Source organism: Arachis ipaensis, chromosome B7, assembly GCF_059453495.1.
Source record: "Arachis ipaensis isolate K30076 ecotype BB chromosome B7, ASM5945349v1, whole genome shotgun sequence".
NCBI classification, from domain to species: Eukaryota; Viridiplantae; Streptophyta; class Magnoliopsida; order Fabales; family Fabaceae; genus Arachis; species Arachis ipaensis.
The window spans coordinates 119509285-119518456 of record NC_142442.1 but is presented as its reverse complement, the minus strand read 5'-3'; positions in this window follow the sequence as shown (position 1 = coordinate 119518456).

Below are 9172 nucleotides of genomic sequence, written 5' to 3'. Positions count from 1 at the left end.
CAACCAGATTTTGACCATGAGGAAATGGTTGAGCATATCCTCTTCGCTTGAATCCTTGACCCCTTGGTATCAAATTCTGGTGGTGATCTCTTCGGTGGAATTCTTGGTTATCATTCTTTGCCACGGCTGCGTTTCTCACACATTCTTCAGCTATTCGGCTCTTGTTCACAAGTTCAGAAATACCCTGATCTCCATAGGTGCAACAAAGCTTAGAATATCACTCCGAAGGCCTCCCTCATACTTGATACATTTTCACTCAGCAAAATTCTCAGGAGCTCCTTGACAAATGCGTGAAAAATGTCACAGTTCCTCAAATCTGCTAGTATACCGAGTAACGGTTATCTGGCCTTGTTTCAACTGAAGTAGTTCAAGTTTCTTGGCATTTCTAACTGAGCTGGAAAAGTATTTCTTATAAAATTCTGTTCAGAACAAGTTTCAGGAAATTACAAAACCATCAGGCTGCAGAATACGTCTCATGCCCTGCCACCAATGCTGAGCCTCACCTTGCAGCTGGTAGGTTCCAAACTCAACCCACTGTTCTTCAGGAACCTGCTGGGCCTGTAATGCTCGCTCTATGGCTTGAATCCAGTTGTCCGCATCAGTAGGGTTCGAGGTTCCTCTGAAGGTCGGAGGATGAACCTTCAGGAAGGAGGATAGCGTCATAGTACCATCATCGCCGTTGTTGCCATTATTCCCATTTTTGATTTGGTTCCCCAGGGCTTCGGCTGTCGCTTGCATCGCCGCGACCATATTCCCTAGAGCGGCCATGAAGTCTACAAGGTTAGGATTATTCCTTGTTACTTCCGGCATAGCATTTCCTATTCTGCCTCTACCTCGCCCGCGTCCACGTCCGCGAGTCGACATCTAGTCCCTATACACACCAAACAAGTAATATTAAGTTGATCAGTCTCAATATCACAAGTCTAGTATTTTAAGTCCCAGATGCATGCTTATGAACGTTTATGCCACATATATCAGTTAGATATCCTAATAGCATATAGACATATACACAGAGAATGCACAGAAGCATAATCAGTCCGTCCTCAGGCTCTATAGGAACGAACTGCTCTGATACCATAATGTAACACCCTACCACACAGAGTCTTATGCTTAAGTCATAAAGCTGAGGTGGCAAGGTATTACGACCTCTAGAAGCAAAATATATATAATTGATAATATGAATTGAGATGGAATGAATATATGTTTGAGATACCTGGACAGTAGCAAGGATTGTGGTTCGTCCCACTTGCTCCAGGTCAATGCTTGAGATACCTGGATAGTAGTAAGGATGGTGGTTCGTCCCGCTTGCTCTAGGTCAGAGATTGTGACGCCTGGGAAGTAGCGGCAGTAGTGGTTATTCCACTCGCTCCAGGTTGAGTTTTCAAACACCCGCCTGGGTAGTAGCCGCAGTAGTGGTTATTCCACTGGCTCTGGGTTAAGCGGGTAGTAGTAAACGGGTTGTAGCTCAACCCCACTTGCTCCGCATGGGTGTTTCAGTCCATGGTTAGCTACCAGGACATGTCGGGTTGGCTATGTAACCGACAGATGATATCATCAGCCATAGGACAGGCATACATCATGTGCATTCTGTTTGTTTTGTTTGCTTTGCATTACTTGGGATTGCCTACCTGAACATATATATTATGTTAATTGTTATATTTGCTACCTGCCCTACCTGTTCTCTACTTGTGCTTTAAATTGTTTGGTTGTTTGTCTCTGTTAAATCATTGGTGATGGAGGAGTGGAGGAAAGGTGGACTGGTTTAGTGACAAAGTTAGGTTTAAGTAAGTTTAGATTTCTTTAGAACCCCTACCTTTTTATGGTTTCTGTTTAGTATCCTAAGCTTTATAATCTGATTGTTGGTGTTCTAGGATTGCCTCTGGCATTCTCAAGACCTTATATATTAAGTGCATGGCACCTTTACCATGTTGAGAACCTCCGGTTCTCATTCCATACTGTGTTGTTGATAAACCACTATTTCATGGTTTATATTGTGCTTAATTGTGTGGTTTTATCATGATCTTTACTCACTTATTCATTAAATAAGCATGCATTTATATTTCCTTCCTAAGGATGTTTTATAGTTGAAAACTTGCTTCCTAGAGACTTTTAATTATGTATTTTATTTCTCCCTTATTCCATTCGATGTCGTGATCTGTGTGTTAAGTGTTTCAGGCTTTATAGGGCATGAATGAGTTGGAGATTGGAAGGGAAGCCTGCAAAAAAGGAAGGAACACAAGAAATTGAGGAGATGACCAGCGAGAAGCGACGCGGCCGCATGGATGACGCGACCGCGCGGAAGAAAGCAATTTGAAGCGACGCGGCCGCATGGATGACGCGACCGCTTGGCATGGAATAGCACGAGCGACGCGGCCGCATGGACGACGCGTCCGCGTGGCAAAGCAGAAACGCGAATGACACGTCCGCATGAGCGACGTGATCGCGTGACGTGCGCGATCTGCATAATTTGCAGATTCGCTGAGGACGATTTCCAGCCCTATCTTGACCCAGTTTTTGGCCCGGAACAGCAGACTAGAGCTAGAGAACATGCAGAAACCAAAGAGAATATTCATTCTACACAATTTTTAGTTTTTAGATCTAGTTTCGCTCCTCCTCTAGGTTTTTCTCTTTACACATACATAGTTCGGGATATTGAGAAGAGTTATCACCTCATCAAGACTTCGTCATTCTAGTTCGTTTTCTTTACTTGGTCTTACTCTTCCATGTTCTTTGCTCTGTTTTGATTTTACCATTGGAATATTCTTAGGGTTATTTAATACAAGGATCACTTTTATTTTTAATTGATGATTTTAATTTTATTTACAATGTCTTTCCTTAATTTCTTTTCATATGCTATGAATTTTACCTTTACAATGAGTGAGTAGTTCCCTAACTTGATGGGAAATTGATTGAAAGGAACCCTTGAGTTGGAAGGCTTGAAGGAATAACTGTAATTGGGTTTATGGTTGGATTGCCTCCTAATCACAAACACAAATCCCTTTTAATTAAATGGGTTGCAACTTGTGAACAGACGTAGCATTCCAACTTGTTTAACTTTCCTTCACCCAGTGAAGGATAACTAAACAGGATAACCTTTAATTGTCAATTAATCCTGAGAGCATTCCAACAATAATAGGGATTCCAACTAATCAATTCCCAGTCAAGACTTTTATTTACATTATTCAAACTCATCAATTTAATTTCCTGTTTGCCCAATTCAAACCTTTTTTGAAAACCTCTGATTAACAAAATAGCACACTTTTCTGCAACTCGTTGGGAGACGACCTGGGATTCATACTCCCAGTATTTTAAATTTAATTTTCTGTGACACCTTTCTAAATTGAGGAGCAGATTTCTGGCAAGTTAAGAACTATACTTACAACGTAAATGTTTTAACAATTTTTAATTTGCCAATTTCTGCACACCATCAATTTTTGGCGCCGTTGCCGGGGAGTTGCAATAGGGTGCTAAAGTTATTAATTAGAATTTATTTATTTTTATTTTATTTTATTTTGCTACTATGAGCTGCCTGTTTCTTTCGTCAAATGACGCGTTCACTTCCTGATCCGCACTTGCTAGTATTCGATCCTGAAATTGAAAGGACTATTTCACGAATAAGGCGAGCTCGGCGTCAGTTAGTCCGCTCTGAGGGCGGATCTGAAAGTGAACTTGAGGAAGAAACTAGCTCCCGTTCTACTGATTCGGTTGATTCACGTGCAGAAGACATGGCAGAACCTAGGAGAGTTACCATCCAGGAGGAAGGAGCCCCTAATTTTACAATGCAACCATTTCAAGCGCGTCACCCAGCAGTGGCTACAGATTTTGAAATAAAGATCGCACTGCTCAATTTGATGCCCAAGTTTCATGGCTTACCTGCTCAAGAGCCCATCAAGCACCTGAGAGATTTCCAGGCAGCCTGTTCTACTGTCAGGCGAGATGATACAGATGAAACTTCAATTCTGCTGAAAGCTTTCCCGTTTTCTCTTGAGGGAAAGGCAAGAGAGTGGTACTACACTCAACCCCTAGTAAACGTATCCAACTGGGATATGCTTAGAAAAGAGTTTTTGGAGAAATTCTTTCCAACTGAAGTTACTGATAAACTGAGGAAAGACATTTCCACGATTGTTCAAGATGACAACGAGACTCTCTTTGAATACTGGGAGCGCTTCAATAATCTTCTGGAAGCATGCCCCCACTACATGATTGACAAGATAGTGTTACTCAGCTATATCACACAGGGTATGAGGCCCCAAGATAAGACCACATTGGAAAGTGCTAGCAATGGGTCTATGAAGAAGTACAAGACCACTGATGAGGTATGGCAATTGATTAGCGACTTAGCTGAATCTACTAGGAACCACAGACAGAAGCAAGGACGTTCAAAAGCCGTTGCAGAAGTATCCTCTAACAAAGAGACTGCTGCTCTAACTCAAAGTATCTGTGAAATGACCAACTTGCTGAAGCAAATGCAATTGAATCAACAACAAGTTCAGCAAGCTCAACCTTCTCCAGCACAGCAAAGCCAACAGTTAGTCCCACAGAGAGTCTGCGGAATCTGTGCAGATTATAGCCATTATACTGATGAGTGTCCGCAGCTCCAGCAGGAAGATAACACCGTGGCTGCCACTCATAATTTCTACGACCGCCCCAACCAATGGTACAATCAAGGTGGCAACTACAGCCTTGGATGGCAGGACAATTCTAACCAGAATTGGAAGGACAACAATAACAGAGAAGGCAGAGATAATCAGGGAAATCAGAGGTGGAATAATAATAACAACAGGCAGCAGAACCAACCTTATAGAGCACCTCACTTGAGGCAATCCCAAGGACCACAGAATACCCAACAACAGACCTCTCAATTTACTCATTCTTCTTTATCTCCTAATGAAGAGTTACTACAATCTTTTGAGCGAAGGCAACAGACCATGGAAAATAACATTATGAATAACATTAATGCCAGTCTGAATGGTCTGACCTCTACTTTGCAAGCTCTTGTTTCACAGATTGGATCAATGCAAAATTCCAGTAACCAACCTTCAAGCTCCATTGGAATCCCCTCTCAACCATTACCCAATCCAAAGGGAGGCATTAATGCCATCACCCTGAGGTCCGGAACCACACTGCAGAAAAGGAATCAGGAGGAGTCAAGCTCACCAGAACACGCCTCAGCTGAAGAGGTAGTAGAAATAGAAGATGTTGAAGAGGAAGAAGACATACAGGACATAGCTGAAAAAGAAGAAGTCCAACCACAGGAGGAAGCACCGAGAGGCGCAGACACTGCAGAAAACACTACTCCTATTCCGTTTTCACAACTTGCAAGGAAGCCCAGGAAGCAGCTGGAACCCAATCCCAAAATGGTAGAAATATTCAAAAAGGTTGAGATAATCGTTCCTCTTTTTGATGTTATTCAACAAGTACCTAAATATGCAAAGTTTCTAAAAGATTTATGTATACATAAAGACAAAATTAATGAATTAGAAACTATTTCTTTAGGTAGTTCCATATCTGCTTTAATGGGAGGATTACCTGAAAAGTGTAGTGACCCAGGTCCTTGTATAGTTAGTTGTACTATTGGTGGAGTAGTAATTTATGATTGCGTGTGTGATTTAGGAGCATGTGTCAGTATAATGCCTTTTTCCATATATGATATTTTGAGGCTCCCTCCCTTAAAAAGGTCGGCAGCTCGTTTTGTGTTAGCAGATAAAAGCATTATTACAGTGGCTGGAGTTGCTGAAGATGTTTTAGTGAACATTAAAGGGCTTACATTTTCCACTGATTTTTATATCTTGGAAATGCCCCATAATGACTCGGATAAGCCATCATCAATCCTACTTGGAAGACCATTCCTGAAGACATCAAAATTCAAATTGGATGCTTTTTCAGGAACATACTCTTTTGAAATAGATGGCCGCACAGTAATCTTCAATCTGAATGGAGTCATAAACAACCTTCCAGAAGATCATTCTATCTTCCAGTGTGATGTTATGGATGAAACTGTAGCTACAGTTCACAAGGAAGAATTAGAAGAGAGGCACACTGGATAAGGTCCAAGTGTGGGGACCCTCTTAACTGACAATGAGGGCACTTCACCATTTTCACAAGCTCCAGATAATCCAGAGCCTGCCCATGATCATAATTTAGAGTTGAAACCCCTCCCTCCACATCTCAAATATGCTTATCTTGAAGATGAGCAGAAGTTTCCAGTTATCATTGCAAGGAAACTTACTTCTCAACAAGAAGAGCAGTTACTTGATGTACTGAGAAAGCACAAGAAGGCAATTGGGTGGAGTTTGGCAGACATAGCAGGCATCAACCCTCAAGTATGCGAGCACAGAATATTTTTAGAAGAGGGAGCAAGACCTGTCCATCAACCCCAAAGAAGATTGAATCCCACTATCTTGGAAGTTGTCAAAAAGGAAGTGACCAGACTATTGGAAGCAGATATCATCTATCCCATCTCAGACAGTGAATGGGTTAGCCCAGTACAAGTGGTGCCCAAGAAGTCTGGAGTCACTACAGTGAAGAATGAGCATGGAGAGCTCATAGCAACTAGAGTTCAAAATGCTTGGAGAGTCTGCATTGATTACAGGCGTCTCAACCAAGCCACCCGTAAGGATCACTATCCACTTCCATTCATTGATCAAATGCTGGATCGCCTGTTAGGTAAATCACATTATTGCTTTTTAGATAGTTACACAGGTTATTTCCAGATTCATATAGCTCCTGAGGATCAGGAAAAGACCACTTTTACATGTTCTTTTGGGACTTATGCTTACAAACGAATGCCCTTCGGCTTGTGCAATGCACCAGCTACTTTTCAAAGGTGTATGATGAGTCTTTTCTCTTATCTTATTGAGGACTGTATGGAAGTTTTTATGGATGATTTTAGCGTTTATGGTTATTCTTTTAGCCTTTGCTTAGATGGATTATCTAGAGTATTTGATAGATGTGTCAGTACAAATCTTGTATTAAATTTTGAAAAATGTCACTTTATGGTAAAACAAGGGATTGTATTAGGACATGTGGTATCTAATACTGGCATTTCTGTAGACCCAGCAAAGGTCAATGTTATTTCTAGTTTACCTTACCCCTCTTCTGTGAGGGAAGTCCGTTAATTCCTTGGCCATGCAGGTTTTTACAGGAGATTTATTAAGGACTTTAGTAAGGTAGCACTTCCCTTATCCAGATTACTACAGAAGGATATTGAGTTCGAGTTCAGTGAAGATTGCAAACAAGTGTTTGATAAGCTAAAAGCCACCCTGACTCAAGCCCCAATTGTGAGAGGACCAGACTGGAGCCAGCCGTTTGAAATCATGTGCGATGCTTCCAACCATGCAGTAGGAGCAGCGCTGGCTCAGCGTGAAGGTAAGGACCCTTTTGTTATTGCTTATGCGTCTAAGACTTTAGACACTGCCCAATCCAATTATACTACTACTGAGAAAGAGCTTCTTGCTATTGTTTTTGCTCTGGATAAATTCTGAGCTTATTTACTTGGTACTAGAGTAGTAGTGTATTCGGATCATGCAGCTTTAAAGTATCTATTAGCTAAAAAGGAGTCCAAACCAAGGCTTATACGTTGGATACTGCTATTACAAGAATTTGATTTAGAAATAAAGGATAGGAGTGGTAACCAGAATTTAGTGGCAGACCACTTGAGTCGCCTTGAGCACATTAAGGATGATCCTACTCCTATAGATGATAATTTTCTATTTGATAACCTGCAAGCAGTATCTGAAGTATCCCCTTGGTATGCACCTGTAGCTAATTATCTAGTTAGCCGCACATTTCCTCCAAACTTTTCTAAGCACCAAAAAGACAAGCTGAAAAGCGAGTCTAAATATTATATATGGGATGACCCATATTTATGGAGATGTGGCGCTGATCAGGTAATTAGACGTTGTGTGCCTCAATCAGAATTCCAGTCCATATTAGAGGCCTGTCACTCATCTGAGAGTGGAGGACATTTTGGCCCTCAAAGAACAGCTAGAAAGGTCTTAGACTGTGGATTCTGGTAGCCTACTCTTTTTAGAGACGCTGCTGAGTTTTGTAAATCTTGTCTCCCATGCCAAAAATTTGGTAATATATCCAGGAGGGATGAAATACCCCAACAAATTATGCTTTTCTGTGAGATTTTTGATGTTTGGGGAATTGACTTCATGGGTCCATTTTCAAATTCTCATGGACATCTTTATATATTGTTAGCTGTAGATTACGTTTCAAAATGGATGGAAGCAATTCCTACCCACACTGATGATGCTAACACTATTGTTTCCTTTGTGAGAAACCATATTATCTGTCGCTTTGGATCCCCACGAGCAATCGTAAGCGATCAAGGCACCCATTTTTGTAACAGGAGACTAACAGGACTAATGAAGAAGCATGGGATAATTCATAAGGTTGCAACAACATACCATCCTCAGACCAATGGGCAAGCCGAGGTGTCGAACAGAGAGATAAAGCGTATCTTGCAGAAGATAGTCAAACCTCATAGAAGAGACTAGAGCACCAGGCTACAAGATGCACTCTGGGCATATAGAATAGCATATAAAACACCCATTGGGACGAGTCCTTTCCGCTTAGTTTATGGAAAAGCTTGTCATCTTCTAGTTGAAGTGGAGCACAAAGCCTTTTGGGCAGTCAAGGAGTGCAATATGGAAATTGGGAAAGCCGGAGCTGAAAGGAAGTTGCAACTGCAAGAACTGGAGAGCCTTCGCCTAGAAGCTTATGAGAACTCAAAACTATACAAGGAAAAGATGAAGGCTGTACATGATCAGAACATCAAGAAAAAGGAGTTCCAGCCTGGGGATTTAGTCCTCCTTTACAAATCTCGACTGAGGCTCATGCCAGGCAAATTGAGATCAAGATGGGAAGGTCCATACAGAGTAGAGAAGGCCGAACCATACGGAGTTTATCACCTAAGCCATCCTTCACACTCTGAACTTATCAAAGTTAATGGACACCATTTGAAGCTATACCATGGCGAGAAGATACAGAAAAATAAGGAGCTTGAGATCTTCCTCTTGGAAGATCCCCACATAGTAGAAGATTGAGCTAGTGGAGCGTCCAACTTACGGACGTTAAAGCAAAGTGCTAGGTGGGAGACAACCCACCATGGTATGATCGTTCTTTTCTTTATTTTTTAGTTTTTCCTATTTAATAACTCTTCTCT